This window comes from Tachyglossus aculeatus, chromosome 9 (assembly GCF_015852505.1).
Source record: "Tachyglossus aculeatus isolate mTacAcu1 chromosome 9, mTacAcu1.pri, whole genome shotgun sequence".
Classification (NCBI taxonomy): Eukaryota; Metazoa; Chordata; class Mammalia; order Monotremata; family Tachyglossidae; genus Tachyglossus; species Tachyglossus aculeatus.
The window spans coordinates 62,956,425-62,975,336 of record NC_052074.1 but is presented as its reverse complement, the minus strand read 5'-3'; positions in this window follow the sequence as shown (position 1 = coordinate 62,975,336).

Genomic DNA, 18,912 nt, shown 5'->3' with positions numbered 1-18,912 from the left:
CAAAATAAAATAAATAGAATAGTAAATATGTACAAGTAAAATGAATAGAATAATAAATCTGTACAAACGTATATACAGGTGCTGTGGGGAGGGGAAAGAGGTAGGGCGGGGGGGATGGGGAGAGGGAGAGGAAGGAGGGGGCTCAGTCTGGGAAGGCCTCCTGGAGGAGGTGAGCTCTCAGTAGGTTTAGTGGATAGAGCACCTACCTGGGAGTCAGGCAGACCTGGGTTCTAATCCCGGCTCCGTTCACGTCTCTGGGCCTCACTTACCTCATCTGTAAAATGCAGATGAATCAATCAATCAATCAATCAATCAATCAATCATATTTATTGAATGCTTACTGTGTGCAGAGCACTGTACTAAGCGCTTGGGAAGTACAAGTTGGCAACATCTAGAGATGGTCCCTACCCAACAGCGGGCTCACAGTCTAGAAGGGGGAGATGGAGAACAAAACCAAACATATTAACAAAATAAAATAAATAGAATAGATAGGTACAAGTAAAATAAATCAATAAATAGAGTAATAAATACATACAAACATATATACAGGTGCTGTGGGGAAGGGAAGGAGGTAAGGCAGGGGGGATGGAGAGGGAGAGGAGGGGGAGAGGAAGGAGGGGGCTCAGTCTGGGAAGGCCTCCTGGAGAAGACTGTGAACCCCATGTGGGGCATGGACTGACCACAACCTGATTAACTGGTATTTATCCCAGCATTTAGAACAGTGCTTGGCACATAGTAAGCACTTGATAAAATGAGAAGCAGCGTGGCTCAGTGGAAAGAACCTGGGCTTGGGATTCAGAGGACGTGGGTTCTAATCCCAGCTCCGCCGCTTGTCTTCTGTGTGATCTTGGGCAAGATGCTTAACTTCTCTGTGTCTCAGTTACCTCATCTGTAAAATGGGGATTAAGACTGAGAACCCCACGTGGGACAACCTGATTACCTTGTTTCTACCCTAGCACTTAGAATAGCGCTTAGCACATAGTAAGCGCTTAACAAATACAATTATTATTATTAGCATGAATACTGTAAAATAGACTGTGAGCCCACTTTCTAGACTTTCTAGACTGTGAGCCCACTGTTGGGTAGGGACCGTCTCTATATGTTGCCAACTTGTACTTCCCAAGCGCTTAGTACAGTGCTCTGCACAGAGTAAGCACTCAATAAATTAACCCACTGTTGGGTAGGGACCGTCTCTATATGTTGCCAACTTGTACTTCCCAAGAGCTTAGTACAGTGCTCTGCACACAGTAAGCGCTCAATAAATACAATTGAATAAATGAATGAATAATGCGATTGAATGAATGAATGAATGAAATAGCGTTGGTGGATTGACTGATTCTTGGAATGCAAATGATGAAAAATGAGGATTTTGCAATGAAAAGGTACACAGTGATTTTAGGACTGAGTCGGAAAAATTATCCAGTTTTCTGAAAAATTGCAGCATTACTGAGAATGGCTTTTTTTGTGCGAAATAGCTGTCACGGTTTTGGACACAGAGATTACGGTAATTGCTGTGACTATCAATGGGGGTCAGGAAATATGTGCCTGAAGTCGCCGTGGGTATCCGATGGACTCTACACCTGAAAGCCCGTGGTTTCCTTTGGTCCGAAGAGAGGAACGCTATTTTGTGATCCGGTTGTCATGGTTGCGGACACATAAATTCCAGTGTTTGCTATCCCTATTACTGTTAGTACCTCTGACAGTTCCTCTTGACTCTTTTCTCGGCAATTTGACATCAATAGACATGGTTTGGCCCTTCGCCATCTCAATATCATTTTTATTCCCTTCTGTGCAATAGAATATATATCTGCTGTTGATTCAGAGGAAAAAATACAGCTGTGGGACTCAAGAAACCTAAATTCTCTTGGTTCTGCCTGCCAAGCCTCTGCCATTCACGGTGAGAGTTCCAGACTGAAAAAACCCCTTGGGTGTTTTAAAGAGGTGGACAGACCTAGTAGGAGTGCTGAAAAAGAGTTGGTTAATGTTAGTACAGTGCTCTGCACACAGTAAGCACTCAATAAATACGATTGATTGACTGATCTCAGGATCTGTGTTCTAATCCTGGCTCTGCCACTTCCCCCTCCTCCCCCTCTCCATCCCCCCCACCTTACCTCCTTCCCCTCCCCACAGCACCTGTATATATGTATATATGTATTTATTACTCTATTTATTTATTTTTTTATTTTATTTGTACATATTTATTCTATTTATTTTATTTTGTTAATATGTTTTGTTTTGTTCTCTGTATCCCTCTTCTAGACTGTGAGCCCACTGTTGGGTAGGGACCGTCTCTATATGTTGCCAACTTGTACTTCCCAAGCGCTTAGTACAGTGCTCTGCACACAGTAAGCGCTCAATAAATACGATTGAATAAATGAATGAATGATCTGGGGCAAGTCACTTACTTTCTCTATGCCTCAGTTCCCTCAAATGGAAAATGAGGGAACTCACATGAGCCCTTATGTGGGACAGGGACTGTGTCCAACCAATTACCTAGTAGCTACTGCAGCGCTTACTGCAATGCCTGGCAAATACTAAGCACTTAACAAATACTATTATTGTTATTTTAATTCGTTATGATTATCATCATTGTCATTATCTCAGTATCTACTAAAACTATATTCGGCACAGTACTGTCCCTGTGTTGCAAACATTTTGGTCAAACATGGGTACTGCATGTTTAAAAAGGGAAGCAGTGTGGCCCTAGTGGAGTGAGCGTGGACATAGATGTCAAAGGATCTGGGTTCTAATCCCGACTCTGCCACTTTTCTGCTCTGTACTTCAGTCACCTCATCTGTAAAATGGGGATTTTACAGATGGGGAAATGGGGAAGTGCCGACTTGTACTTCCCAAGCGCTTAGTACAGTGCTCTACACACAGTAAGCGCTCAATAAATACGATTGATTGATTGATTAAATCCTCCTCCCTCTGATTTAGACCAAGAGCCCCAGGTGGGACAGGACCTGTGAATGAGATGTTGCATGGGTTTTAACATGGTGACCCCTCCGAATTATTTTTTTTCAAGTGCTGACTATGTGCCAGGAACTGTACTAAGCACTGGGGTAGATGCAAACTCATTGGGTTGACACAGTTCAAGTTCCACATGGGGCTCACAGTCTTAATTCCCAATTTACAGATGAAGTAACTGAGGCACAGATTAGTTAGACCGTGAGCTCACTGTTGGGTAGGGACTGTCTCTATATGTTGCCAACTTGTACTTCCCAAGTGCTTAGCACAGTGCTCTGCACACAGTAAGTGCTCAATAAATACAATGGAGTGATTGATTGATTAAGTGACTTTCCTTAGGTCAAGCGACAAGCGGTGGAGCTGGGATCAGAGCCAAGATCCTCTGACGCCCAGGCCTGTGCTCTTTACACTAGGCAATGCGGCTTCTCAGCTGGAATGTCACTGAGTCCAGGTGGTTTCTCCTTTTTTACAACTCTTGCTGCAGTGACTTCTTTAATAATTGGGACAAATGCCGTGTCTTTCAATACTGGAAGGTTTAATGTTTTGAAGAACCTTGCCTACAGTGGAAGAGGTAGGACTGAGATCATTGAAATAGTCTCATCATCTCCAATATCTCTAAGTTTAACAGTTGATAAGCAATATTTTACAAACAGCAGTTCCACCTGTCATAGTTTATTTAGTGTGCTGATATAGCACACTGATTTTTTACTCTGAAGAAAAATATTCTCAAATCACTTTTGAACATATGAACAACACTATTTTATTAATCAACCAATCAGTCAATTTTATTTATTAAGCTTTTACTGTGTGCAGAGCACTGTACCAAGCACTTGGGAGAGTGAAATATAACAGAATTGTCCCTGCCCATATTGAACTTACAATCTCATTGAAGGAGTATATCATTCCTTGAGTGCTCAAAGCCATTTTTAAAAGTGTAAAAATTTAAGTGGTACTGTCACTAATGATTTAGTGAACACCTGGAACAGAACAAAATTAATGGTTCCTTAAAGTAGTGATTTATATGATGACAACGGTGGTCAATATATCTGGAGACATGAGCCCACTGTTGGGTAGGGACTGTCTCTATATGTTACCAACTTGTACTTCCCAAGTGCTTAGTACAGTGCTCTGCACACAGCACAGTAAGCGCTCAATAAATACGATTGAATGAATGGAGTAAGAGTAATTAAAGAATCTGAAAGGAAATTGGGAAAAAACCTTATTAAGAAATTTAATTTAGACAAAAAATGGAATTTAACTAATGCAAGATGATGAAAAAATGATTTTCCACTGAAACGTCAAAAAATGTGACAGAAGGGCAATATCCCAAGACTAGATTATATTAGTTGTCATCAAAACATTTTTCAGTAAAAAAAGAAGCCACACAAACTATGGAGTAAAAAGGCATCTCTAGACAAATATTCCTAGTTCCTCAAACATTTTAAATCTAATTTGGGGTCCTAGTTTAAATTTTTATTTTTGCTGCAGAAGGATGGAAGGATGTAAGGCTTCAGTACAACACAGATATGTATTTATTTCACTGTTGATCTTCACACTCCAGTTATCTCTTCAAAGCCCCTTTGATCAAACCACAAATACCTGTCAATCAAGATGTGGAGAAATAACTTTCCCTTCAACACTATGCGAAATTTCCACTTCAGGCAGAGCTCTGAAGAACGATAAAACTCCAAGATCTGAGAGTTTAGCTGCTGAGATTTCCAAACAGGGAAGGAATAGCAGATCAGACCCTTCACAACCCTTTCTCAACAGATAAACTCTGCAGGAAATTTCACAAGATTTTAGTAATTCCAACATTATCATTACCTTTAAAAAGAAAGAGAAGAAATTTTGGAAATTCACTGCTCTCTATTGCTCGCAAGATCCCAGCCAGAATCCTCTTTGGCTAACTCCATTGTTAACCACAATAATAATAATAATGGCATTTGTTAAGCACTTACTATGTGCGAAGCACTGTTCTAATCACTGGGGGGGATACAAGGTGATCCCATGTGGGGCTCACAGTCTTAATCCCCATTTTACAGATGAGATAACTGAGGAACAGAGAAGTTAAGTAACTTGCCCAAAGTCAAACAGCTGACAATTGGCGGAGCCGGGATTTGAACCCATGACCTCTGACTCCAAAGCCCGATGCTCTTTCCACTGAGCCACTCTGCTTCCCAGAATCTCAATGTAATTTCTGACCACAGTGACCTTACAAAGTCACTGGACATCCCCACCAGGAGACCCAGACTCTGGAAACTAGGGAAAAACTTGACTTCTCTGAGAAGGTCATTTTAAGACAAATTGAATTTTAAGTGCTGGTAGGACATCTGAGTGGAGATCCTGAAAGTAAGGGGACCTACAGAATGCAGAGAAGAATACGAGTAGATTTTAGCGAGACAGATTTAGAAATTGCGTGCCTAAAGGTGGTATCTTAAACCATGTGATACCTGAAATAATAATTGTGGCGTTTGCTATTTGCCAAGCACTCTACTAAACTCTGGGGTAGATACAAGATAATCAGGTCCTAGATGGGGCTTTTAAGTAGGAGGGAGAACAAGTATTGAATCCCCATTTCACAGATGATTGAACTGAATCACAGAAAAGGTCACACAGCAGGTCTGTGGCAGAGCTGGCATTAGAGCCCAGGTCCTCTGATTCCCCGGCCTGTACTCTTTCCACCAGGCAACACTGCTAGTGATAATGATGGTATTTGCTATGCACTTACTATGTGCCAAGGACTGTTCTAAGCGCTGGGGCAGATACAGGGTAATCAAGTTGTCCCACGTGGGGCTCACAGTCTTAATCCCCACTTTACAGATGAGGTAACTGAGGCACAGAGAAGTGAAGTGGCTTGCCCATAATCACACAGCTGATGTGGCAGAACAGGGATTAGAACCCACGACCTCTGACTCCCGAGCCAGTATTCTTAACATTAAGCCATGCTGCTTCTACATACTAGTGAAACTAGTACAGAGTGAAACTAGTATGGTGTGAAAAGAGCAGTGGACCCGCAATAGAACCATGCAATATAGACCAATTAATGGAATGAGAGATAATGCTAATACTACTAATAATAATGATAGTATTTGTTAAGCTGTCACTATGTGTCAAGCACCGTTCTCAGCACTGGGATAGAAACAAGCTAATCAGGATGGACGCAGTCCCTTCCCCTCATGGGGCTCACAGCCTTAATCCCCATTTTACAGATGAAGTAACTGAGGCCCAGAAAAACTAAGTGACCTGCCCAAGGTAACACAGCAGACAAGTGGCAGAGCCGGGATTAGAACCCAGGTCCTTCTGACTCTAGACTGTGAGCCCATTGTTGGGTAGGGACCGTCTCTGTTGCCAACTTGTACTTCCAAAGCGCTTAATACAGTGCTCTGCACACAGTAAGCGCTCAATAAATACAATTGAATGAATGAATGACACCCAAGCCCATGCACTATCAACTAGGAGAGATGTGTGAAAAGCCAGTGAAGCAAACAGCATGACCCTACTCCCTCCCTCTGCTCTACCCGCTTCCCTGCCCCACAGCACTTGTGTATATTTGTACATGTTTATTATTCTATTTATTTTATTAATGATGTGTATATATCAAAAATTCTATTTTTCAATTTTGATGCTATTGATGCCTGTCTACTTGTTTTGTTGTCTGTCTCCCCCTTCTAGACTGTGAGCCTGTTGTTGGGTAGGGACCATCTCTATCTGTTGTCGAACTGTATTTTCCAAGCGCTCAGTACAGCGCTCTGCACACAGTAAGTGGTCAATTGATACCATAGAAAGAATGAATGAAAAAATGAGCAGTCAGAAATCAGGGAGGACCAAGTGAAGTACTGGGTTGGTGAAACCAATATCCAATAACAGTTCAAGGAAGAGGAGTAGTTAACCCTTGATCTAAGAGCCTCAGGGCAGAGTCGTAATTTAGTTTTGAGGGAGTCACTGTTAAGCTTGGAGAGAGAGAGATATTTCTGTGGAATGGAGGCACGAAGAGTGATGGTAGAAAGGAAGTGAATGCTTTGGATGTATTGTTGGAGGTTTTTAAATAGAGTGAGAATTGGGAGGTGAGGTCATAATTAGTAGGAGCTGGAAGATTCAGAGAAAGGTTCTTTAGTTTAGAAGAGACTAAAGACAGAGGGGAAGAAATATTCCTACATTGAGAGTAAGCATTTGAAGACAGGATGGATAACAAATGCAACATAGAGCAATCTTTCCTCATCAGTGATATAGAGGAGCTTGCCAGAGATATGTTGGTCTTAGTAGGCTTATCTCCAGACACTGCCAAACTCTCACTGTCTAAAATGCCATCTATTAACCCAAAGTTGACTTTCAGTTTTGAAGATGATGTCACTGACGTTAAGGTCCTAATCCAAAAGTTCAAATGCACCTTTAAAAATGGACACAGGACACACTCCTATGTTGTTTATTAATCAATCGGTGGTATTTACTGAGTGCTTACTGTGTACAGAGCACTGTACAAAATGCTTGTGAGCCCCGTGTGGGACAGGGACTGTGTCCAACCTGATTATTTTATATCTACCCCAGTGCTTAGTACATTACCTCTCACATGGTAAGCACTTAACAAATACCATTAAAAAAAATAGAGATTAAAAAAAAAGGAGATAGTCTACAGTGAGGAACTTACAGTCTACCAGTTTACAAGTGTCTACCAGTTTACAAGTAAGGTCAATCCTTCTTGTGCTTCTAGGTTGGTTTTAAACCAGAGCCGTCTGCCTTAATAACATCCTGATCTTCAGGAAATGTTCTTTTTAAATGGCTAGAACAGGGCCAAAGCAGTGTGCTGTGAAAATCCTCCAAATAGGTCCAGACCCGAAGGTGGAAAGCTGGGAAGGGAAAATTCACAGAAGGACAGACAAGCACAGCCTGACTTCTATTTCCAGCTCCACCACTTGTCTACTGTGTGACCGTGGGTAAGTCACTTCACTTCACTGGGCCTTAATTGCTTCATCTGTAAAATGGGGATTAAAACTAGGAGCCCCTTTCGTGGGACAGGGATTGTGTCCAACCCAATTTTTTTGTATCCACCCCAGTGCTTAGTACAGCACATAGTAAGCGCTTAGTAAATACCATAAAAAATGCCACATAGCTCATTCAGGAAATAGAAGGGCTGAGTTGCCAAAGCTCCCAGAAACCACTGGGGCATTGGGGGAGCTGATTTCTTCCTTTGTCAATAGAATAAGAGCTCCATCACCCTTTTTTATTTTATTTTATGGTATTCATTAAGTGTTTACTACGTGCCAGACACTGTACTAACCACTGGGATAGATACAAGCTAATCAGGTTGGACTCAGTCCCATATGGGGCTCACAGTCTTTATCCCCTTTTCACAGATGAGGAAACCGAGGCACTGACAAGTGAAGTGACTTGCCCAAGGCCACACAGCAGACAAGTGGCAGAGCTGGGATTAGAACCTAGGTCTTCTGACTCCCAGGAGTGTGCTCTATCAGCTAGGTCATGTGCCTCTGGGCAGAGAGCTTTCCCCAGGAGTGATTGTGTCAGGAGCCTCAATAGGCTGTGCTGCTTTGATTTCTGCTGGTAATTGCCTACAGAATCTTGATTTTCTTTTTTCCCCACCTGGGACTCTGCTAGACGTTGTTTTCTTGGTGGTGAGATCATTATTTCTCTGTTTCTCCTTGAAGGAGGCTTAGGGTGATCTAATTTGAGGTTATTTCCTTCTAGAGCCTTTTTCACTTTCTTTCCCAAAGCAAGAGACTCAGGCCATGTGCTCTGGCCATGTGGGCCAGAGAGCTCTGTGTATATCTGTGAAAACCTCTGTCTACAGTGGCAAAGCCTCAGTGTTTGTAGCAATCTGTTGATAATCTTCCCAACTGTGCTATTGATTAAACTTTGTCCATTCCTCTGTTTGAGAGTCTAGTTGAGTCGTGGAAATCGAGATCTTTGCAGAGTTAGCTGTGGGATCCTGGCATGCTTTTCTAATCACCCTTTCAATTGAATAGGAATATTGAGCACTTACTGTGTGCAGAGCACAGTGCTAAGTGCTCGAAAAGTACAAATCAGCAACAGTTAGAGGCAATCCCTACCCAACAACGAGCTCACGTATTCATTGATCGCTTACTACATGTACAGCAGTGAACTAAGCACTTGGGAGAATACAGTATAACCGAGTTGGTAGACATAGTCCTTGCCCACAACCAGCTTACAGTCTAGGAGACAGACAGACATTGATCTAGATAAACAAATTATGGATAAGTATGTGTGCCAAAAGAGGGGTGAATAAAGGGAACAAATCCAAGTCAGTGTGGCTGAGAAGCAACGTGGCTAAGTGGAAATAGCATGGGCTTTGGAGTCAGAGGTCATGGATTCAAACCTCGGCTCCGTCAATTGTCAGCTGTGTGACTTTGGGCAAGTCACTTAAATTTTCTGTGCCTCAGATACATCATCTGTAAAATGGGAATTAAGACTGTGAGCCCCCCCGTGGGACAACCTGATTACCTTGTAACCTCCCCAGCACTTAGAGCAGTGTTTTGCACATAGTAAGCACTTAATAAATGCCATCATCATCATCATCATCATCATCATCATCATCATCACCCTGGATTGTTCTGAATACAGGATGTGCCTATTTTGTTATTTTCTGACTTGATTCTGTTTTATGTATCTAAGTGACTTCAATCTTGTGAGGCCTCTACTTCTGGGACTAAGGCTTAGATATGTTGGATAAAGAACAGTCCATTCTCTCAGATACCAGGGATTGGGCTCAATCACCCAATCACTGGCATTTATTGTACACTTTCTGTGTTCAGATCGCTGAAATTGGGAGATTACAATAGAAGTAGTAGAAATCATCCCTCAAGGAGTTTACAATCTAGTGGACATCATTTTTTCTGAACAGGGCTTTGAACATAATAACTGCTTCTGCATATGATTACCGATTTCTAATTATTTATGAAGTACCATGCAATTGTAGTATGGGAGCCCTCTGAAATAATCCTCCTTCATTTCCTGAATAATTTATCTGAATACTTTGTAGCCTTACCGCAAAATGCTTACATGTCGTTCCCTAATCTCCTGAAGCTTTTCTGCAAACATAGCAATGGTTTTGTCACGTTTCTTATGCCTAGGAAGAAACAGTTATTAAAAGTCTACAATATGCTTACAGACTTGTCCCACACCAGGGATGTCTGACTTAAAGATGCCCCAGTCTGCATGAAAAAAAAAAATCTATTGTCTTGGTTCACATGTGTGTCCGTGTTTTGATAATGATGTGAGTTGACAAACAGGTCAGTTGGTAATTGGCAACTTAGTGAAGGGTTTGTTTAGTATCTTTAGCAGTTTATGTAGTCCATGGAGTGGAATAATCGGTTTCTCCAAAGCTCTTGCCCCAAACCACACATTTATAAGCGGAACTTTTATGAAGCCCAATTTCATCCTTTTAGTATTGAATTGAACCTTACAGTGTAATTGGCCAGTAAATTAGTCTACTACTAGCTGAGGACTGTGTCATTCTTGTTCAGGTGATTGAGTTAAAAGTTTCACCATTTCTCTCTCTCAGCTTTATAGGAGGTAGAGTGGCTAACAAGCTGAAATAACAGCGAGAGGAGCAGTTAGAGGGAAAAAGCAGAAGAAACACATTTTATTCCAGAAAGGTATACATCGATCTATCCTTTGTTTTCCAAAATGATGTGCTGGGATATAATGGTTTGGATGAGGTGGTGATAATACTACATAAGGATGGTACACATGAGAAAATGCTACATAAAAGGGAAGAGGAGAAACATTATTTTATCGGCAAAATGCTTGTATGAAGTTGAGAAAAAGAATACTGAAACGGCCTCAGTGTGGTTAAAGTCTGATTTTGGGGTATCATTTATTTGGCCTAGGGACAGCGTGAGACCAAATTACACAGTCCAGCCCTGAAATAGATCATTTCAGAGAGCACTGGAGTGATTTAGAGAGCAAGATTCTGCAGCCAGAAGGTAGGTCATGAACAAGGAAATTGATTGAATTAAGTTTCTATCACCAGCAACACTAATTGGAATGGGCTGGGAAGATTGTCATTAATCTTCCCAGAAAATTCCCTGATTGACAACTGAGTAGAATTTTCTTGTGAGCAAATTAGTTTTCTAGGTACTCAGGCTTTATAAGCAGCCAACTGAGAAGCAGCGTGGCTCAGTGGAAAGAGCCCAGGCTTGGGAGTCAGAGGTCATGGGTTCAAATCCCAGCTCAGCCACTTGTCAGCTGTGTGACTTTGGGCAAGTCACTTCACTTCCATGGGCCTCAGTTACCTCATATGTAAAAAGGGGATTAAGACCGTGAGCCCCCCGTGGGACCACCTGATTACCTTGTATCCTCCCCAGCACTTAGAGCAGTGCTTTGCACATGGTAAGCACTTAACAAATGCCATTATTATTATTATTATTATTAACTGGAGAAAACAACACAAGCTTATGCTGAGTTAAATAGCTTTGTTGAAGGTGATTTGTAAGTAAGTTTGGGTGTGTCGCATTTGTCATGCTCTGTCATTTCCAGCTACACATGGGCACAATCTTGCCATCAAGAAGCAGTGTAGCCTAGTGGAAAGAGCACAAGCCAGAGAGTCACAGGCCCTGGGTTCTAATCCCAACTCTGTCACTTGCCGGCTAGCTGGCATTTGTTCATTCATTCATTCATTTAATCATATTTATTGAGCACTTACTGTGTGCAGAGCACTGTACTAAGCACTTGGGAAGTACAAGTTGGCAACGTATAGTGACGGTCCCTACCCAACAATGGGCTCACAGTCTAGAAGGGGGAGACAGACAACAAAACAAAATATATTAACAAAATAAAATAAATAGGATAGTAAATATGTACAGGTAAAATAAATAGAGTAATAAATCTGTACAAACATATATACAGGTGCTTGGAGGGGGAAGGAGGTAAGGTTGGGGGATGGGGATGGGGAGAGAAAGGAGGGGGCTCAGTGTGGGAAGGCCTCCTGGAGGAGGTGAGCTCTCAGTAGGACTTTGAAGGGAGGAAGAGGGCTAGCTTGGCAGATGTGCGGAGGGAGGGCATTCCAGGCCATGGGGAGGACATGGCCTGAGGGTCAACGGTGGGCAGGTGAGAATGAGGCCCAGTGAGGAGGTTAGCAGCAGAGAAGTGGAGGGTGTGGGCTGGGCTGGAGAAGGAGAAAAGGGAGGTGAGGCAGGAGGGAGCGAGGTGATGGACAGCCTTGAAGCTGAGAGTGAGGAGTTTTTACCTGATGCATAGGTTGACTGGTAGCTACTGGAGATTTGTTAAGTGCTTACTATGTGCCAGGCACTGTTCTAAGTGCTGGGATAGATACAAGCTAATGGGGTTGGACACAGCCCCACGGAGGGCTCAGAGTCTTAATCCTATTTTACAAATGAGGGACCTGAGGCACAAAGAGAAGTGACTTTTTGAAGGTCACACAGAAGATAAGTGACAGAGCTGAGAATAGAACCCAGGTCCTTCTGATCTTGGACAAGTCCTTCTCTCTGTGAAGTTCCCTCATCTACAAAATGGGGACTCAATGCCCGTTGTCCCTCCTACAAGATCTGATTATCCACAGTGCTTAGTAGAGTGATTGGTTACATAGTAAGCACTTAACAAACACCGAAATTTTTATTATTATTTTAAAACATGCACCCTTTATTTATGGTGTGCGTTAAGCACTTATTTTGTGTCAGACACTATTCTAAATGCTGGGATACATACAAGTTAGCCTGGACACAGTCCCTGTCCCACATGGGGCTCACAATTTAAGTGTTTTGCACATAGTAAGCGCTTAATAAATGCCATTATTATTATTATTAGGAGGGAGAACAAGAGAACTGAGGCACGAGGAAGTTTAGTGACTTGACCAAGGTCATTCGGCAAGCATTTGATGAAGCTTAGAAACTAGGTCCTCTGACACCCATGCTCTTTTCACTAGGCCATGCTGCTTCTCATTTTCATTGTTATGCAAGTGGAATCAATAAGACACGCTGAAGGATTAGAAAATAAGGTAGCATTCTGAAAGCTCAAACCATCCCTATCCTTGTGTTCCTTTCTGCTATATTCCGTTACGGGCCAGATGAAACCTTCTCAGTGAGGTAAACCAGATTTCCACTTCCCACTGATGCCAGGGGGAGTTGGGCAGAAGCTGGCGGATGATTTTTGGACTGAAAACAAATGATGTCCTGCCTTAGGTCAATGTATTTCAAACTGAGCCAAAATCCATTACAAGAACTACTTAAAGAATAATGAAGCAGTAGGTTAACTCTAGATAGCAAGTTTTTTGTGGGAAGGGATCAGGTCTATCAGTTCTGCTGTACTGGACTCTCCCAAACGCTTAGTACAGATCTCTGCACAAAGTAAGTGCTCAATAAGTATGATTGACAGATTGGTTACATGCTCAACGCAACCCTCCCTCGAATGTACCCTTTTCTCTCTTCTGCTCTGGTATCGTACTCTGCGAACTCTCTGTCTGACAGTAGGTTTTAGCAGGAAAGAAGAGGGTTGGAAGAGGAGAAAAAGGAAGACATTGAAGAAGATGATATTCACATTGACTACAGAAAAGTCACCTTGCATCCCAACAAGGCCTCTCGACTGTAAACACATTGTGGGCAGGGAATGTGTACTGATTCTGTTATGTTGTATGCTCCCGAATGCTTAGTAGAAGGTTCTGCAAATGGTAAGAGCTCAATAAATACCATTGATTGACTCTCTAGGGATGAGAGTTCCTAAAATGCAAAGCATCATAGGCAGTGGATTTTCCATTTTGGCTACTGATAGTTGGGTTTAGATAGCGATTACCCATCAGGAATTATCCTGCAGAGAATCCTGGATCGGGTTTGGACCCTGCAAAGAAGAACAATGGGGCTGCAAAAAGGACAGAGAATCCTTCTTTGGAGTGAGATGAATTTTTCTTGGAGAGGAGAGGTCTGTTGCTAATAAAAGTGGGGAACTTTGCTGTGTCTGGTGTTCTTCTATCAGATAATGCCGCGATGGTGGACTCTAGTTTTGAGGGGCCAGGCAGGATTAGACTGACATCTCTGAGTATGATACCTTCAGGAATTGTTACCCTCCAGGAAAGGAGGCTTGTAAAGGAGGGTAGTAACCTTTATCAATTCTATTGTTCTCTCCCGGGCAAATGTTCTGAATACAGAAGGCCCTCAAAAATATTATTGCTTGACTGATTGATGGATGGATTGGGAGTCCTTTGTGGAACGGGCTATGTCTGATCTGTTCATTTTGCATCTATGTCAGCACGCGTTACCTAGTAAGGGGCTGAACAACTATCACAAGGCATTCAGAGCAATTATGATTTTTAAATTAATCCCTAGCCTAAATTAGGCTGATTAAACAGATTTAGTTTACTTCTACTTAGCTAGAAAGTAACAGATGCACTTGTCAGCACATTTAGTAACCCTATCAAGATATACTTAAAAGTAGCAGAATAATGCATTTTTTTTAAATAAAAAGTTCTGCTTTTAGGAAACCAGCCTTAAATAGTTCAATAAATCCTTGCTCTCTCAAATACAGGCCCTAAAATTATATGGTTCTACCTGTCCCCCTGAGCTTTCAAATTTTCACACTGGGGCTCTAGGTCCCATCAGAAACAAATTGTTCCTTTTTATTTTTAAGTCATTTCATCCCCAGGAGATCCGGAGTATTAGAGAGTGACTAAGCCCAGGAACACAGTAGTACAGGTCATAAGAAAGAAATATACTAATGGTGAAAGAGCCTCAAGAACTGACAATTTGTTGGAACTAAATGAAAAAAGGCACTTAGAAGTAACCACGCAACTCTCTTCCCACCTGTGTTTCAAACCATACTGCGTATTCAGGTTACAGCTATTTCCCCTGATCGCCACTGAAGGTGAACCTGATGATTTTCTTGAACAGACCACCCTTGTCAGGTTTCATTTAGCCACTGCATAGTGCTTTCTTTGATGGATAAAACATCAAACCAGTGTCACATTTTTAATGAGTTGGAGTTGCTTAGATGCGAAGTTTAAAATCTTGGCAACTCGCCTTGCTTGTCCCAGGCATTTTGGCTATGTATGTTTACTGCTGAGAAATCAAAAACTCTAAAAGCCTTGCCCATTTGTTCGAATCTGGGAAGTAAAAATGCAGAAGCTCACCTTGTCTAGTACAACATAAGAATAGTGATAGCCATAAAAAATGATAATGTTGATGATGATTCATTCAATCATATCAATTGAGTGATTACTGTGTGCAAAGCACTATACTAAGTGCTTGGTAGAGTGCAATACAAAAACAGACACATTCCCTGCCCACCATGAGCTCACAGTCTAGAGGGGGAGACAGACATTAATGTACATAAATAAATTACAGATATATACCTGGGTGTTGTGGGGCTGGGAGGGAGGGTGAATAAAGGGAGCAAGTCAGGGTGATGCAGAAGGGATGAGAGAGGGGAGAGGATGGTTTAATCAGGGAAGTCTTCTTGGAGGGGATGTGCCTTCAATAAGGCTTTGAAGATAGAACAGTACTTTGCACATAGTAAGCGCTTAATAAATGTCATTATCATTATTATGGTGGGGAGAGTCGTTGTCTGTCAGATATGAGGAGGGAGGCAGTTACAGGCCAGGGGCAGGATAGTGGTGAGAGGGCAGTGACGAGATAGAAGAGATCGAGCTACAGTGCGATGATGATGATGGCTGTTTGGCACTTACCCTGTACCAAGCACTAGAGTAAGCTCTGGGGTAGAGAGAAGATAGCCAGGTCTGACACACTCCCTGTTCCATAAAGGGCTCACAACCCTCTTTATAGGAAAGAGAACAGCCCACCACGAACGTTTTACCAGTCCTTGATGCAGAAACATTTCAGTCTCAGAGAACAGTTCACAAACAATATAATCAGGGCCATGAGATCTTGGGATTAGTCGTAGACGTCTATGGACCCTATCATATGATGGGTGGCCATTGGTTTGGAGGGCCATTGGTGGGCAGGGCAAATGTGGAGGCGACTGGTGAGATACCCACAATGACAGAGCCAGGCTCTGGTGGCCTGTCTCTTGTCCACCTTACTGAGACTGAGACCTTACTGAGTCTTTTAGACTGTGAGCCCACTGTTGGGTAGGGACTGTCTCTATATGTTGCCAACTTGTACTTCCCAAGCACTTAGTACAGTGCTTTGCACACAGTAAGCGCTCAATAAATACGATTGATTGATTGATTGATTGACAAGACATTGAACATTTTGTTTGCCATGGTGCCCAATTATGAATAACCAGGAGTTTCTGGGGCTGACTGACAGCTTCCCACCTTCCCACCCTGTGTTCCTTCTCACACTCTGCTTACGCATCAGTGGCCCATTAGATTATACGCTCCTTGAAGACTGGAACCGTTTCTTTGACTCAGATCATACATTCCCCCGCATCTGGATCTGAGTTCTGCACAGTATTCTACACACAATACGTAATCACTATGGTGTTCTGAAGACAGTTATCACTTAGTGAATACTGATGATGATTCAGTCACGGAGTTCCTCGTTTTTCTCCAGATTTCACTGACTTTTTTTTATTTTTGACCTTAAGCATGGACTCTGAGAAAAATTATGAACTTCAATCGTGACAAACTAACAGTAATAAAGGTTACTCAAAATGATTTATTCACACTGTGTGTTAATCAATCACATTTGCCACGTTTAGTGCAGACACAGAATGTCTATATTTGACCATCAGGAACTGTCACACAGTTCACTCACTGTGCCTTAAGTTTTGAACTTTCACTTCATCCATCTCTGGTCTAAACAACCATGATGTTGCCAAGTATGGAGCCTTTCAGGAACTTAACTCCATAGGTGGCCAGGGAAAGCTGTATCGTGATCCACTGGCAACTCTGAGAGCCCGTGTAACAAACTTTTCACCAAACTGAAACTGTGGAAACTCACATTCATCACAGAATAAAACGACACGTTTCAACCGGGCCAAAGAATTCAGAAACTGACAAAAGGAAGTCACCACATCACAAGAAGGAACACTGTCCTTTCCCTAAGAATAACAACTACAGCTATAACAATAAAACGTTTCGATATATGTTGTGGATTCAGGAGTGCTCAGGTCAGTATCTCAAACAAGAACAGGCAGTAACCGGGTTACTTCAGTACAAACCGAAATGAAACAAAACAAAACGCAAAGATTCAACAACAACAAGACAGATGGAGATCCATCACTGCTGGAAGGATTAGCCAGTGTTTCTCACAAATCTGGCAGCGCTGTCCCTATTCTGAATAAAAATCATGGTATTTGTTAAGCTCTTACTATGTGACTAGCACTGTTTTGAGAGCTGGGAGTTAATTAAGCTCAAGTTAAACAGGTTGGACACAGTCCCTGTCCCACATGGGGCTCACAGTCTTAATCCCCATTTTCCAAATGAGGCCTAGAGAAGTGACTTGCCTGAGGTCACACAGCCAAGTGGCAGAGGCAGGATTAGAACACAGGTCCTTCCGATTCCCAGGCTCTTTCCACTAGGCCACATTGCTTCTCTGACTGAGCAGAGACTTCCGAGTGTTCTGACTTCTGTTGTAAGGCATTCTGCTCCACGAGGCTGTTAATCAGAGGTCATGGGTTCAAATCCCGGCTCTGCCAATTGTCAGCTGTGTGACTTTGGGCAAGTCCCTTCACTCCTCTGGGCCTCAGTTACCTCATCTGGAAAATGGGGATGAAGACTGTGAGCCCCCCGTGGGATAACCTGATCTTCTTATAACCTCCCCAGCGCTTAGAACAGTGCTCTGCACATAGTAAGTGCTTAATAAATGCCATTATTATTATTATTATTACTAATCAATCAATCAGTCGTATTTATTGAGCGCTTACTGTGTGCAGAGCACTGTACTAAGTGCTTGGGAAGTACAAGTTGGCCACATATAGAGATGGTCCCTACCCAACAGTGGGCTCACAGTCGAGAAGGGGGAGACAGAGAACAAAACAAAACATATTAACAGAATAAAATAAATAGAATAAATATGCACAATATGTACTAATAAAAGAGAGGCTACTCCATGGCCCAAACTGTTTGACCATAGCTCCATGAGGTCTGGGAATCTCATCGACCAACTGTAGTATACTCTCCCAAGTGCTTAGTACAGTTCTCTCCCGACTACTTGAGTCAGTGACTGTATGCAGGCCGATTAACTACTATCTATCCCAGTGCTTAGAACAAAGCTGGATATATAGTAAGCGCTTAACAAATACCATGAAAAATGTAAACGGCTAATAGGGAAGGCTCATGGCATAGTGGATAGAGCTTGGGCTTGGGAGTCAGAAGGTCATGGGTTCTAATCCCAGCTCCACCACTTATCTGCTGTGTGACCTTGGCCAAGTCACTTCACTTCTCTGGGCCTCAGTTACCTCAGTTGGAAAATGGTGATTGGGGCTGTGAGCCCCACGTGGGACAGGGACTCTGTCCAACCTGATTTGCTTGTCCCAGCGCTTAGCCCGGTGCTTAGTACAGTGCTCTGCACACAGTAAGCACTCAGGGGAAGCAGCATGGCTCAGTGGAAAGAGCATGGGCTTTGGAGTCAGAGGTTGTGAGTTCAAATCCTGGCTCCGTCACTTAGCTGTGTGACTTTGGGCAAGTCATTTAACTTCTCTGGGCCTCAGTTCCCTCGTCTGTAAAATGGGGTGTAGACTGTGAGCCCCACGTGGGACAACCTGATTACCTTGTATCTACCCTAGCGCTTAGAACAGTGCTTTGCACATAGTAAGCGCTTAACAAATACCATTATTATTATTATTATTATTAATAATAAACATGATTGAATGAATGAATGGAACATAGTAAGCATTTAATAAATACCATCATCATCATGATTATAATTATTAAATACAATTGATTAATTGACTGGGCAAGGAGAACAGAAGCACGTTTTGGACTCCTGGGCCTCAGAGATGGGGAGCCTTGGAAAGCGAGGTTTCAGTTTTAACCTCTGCCTACCCCATTGCTGTAAATCT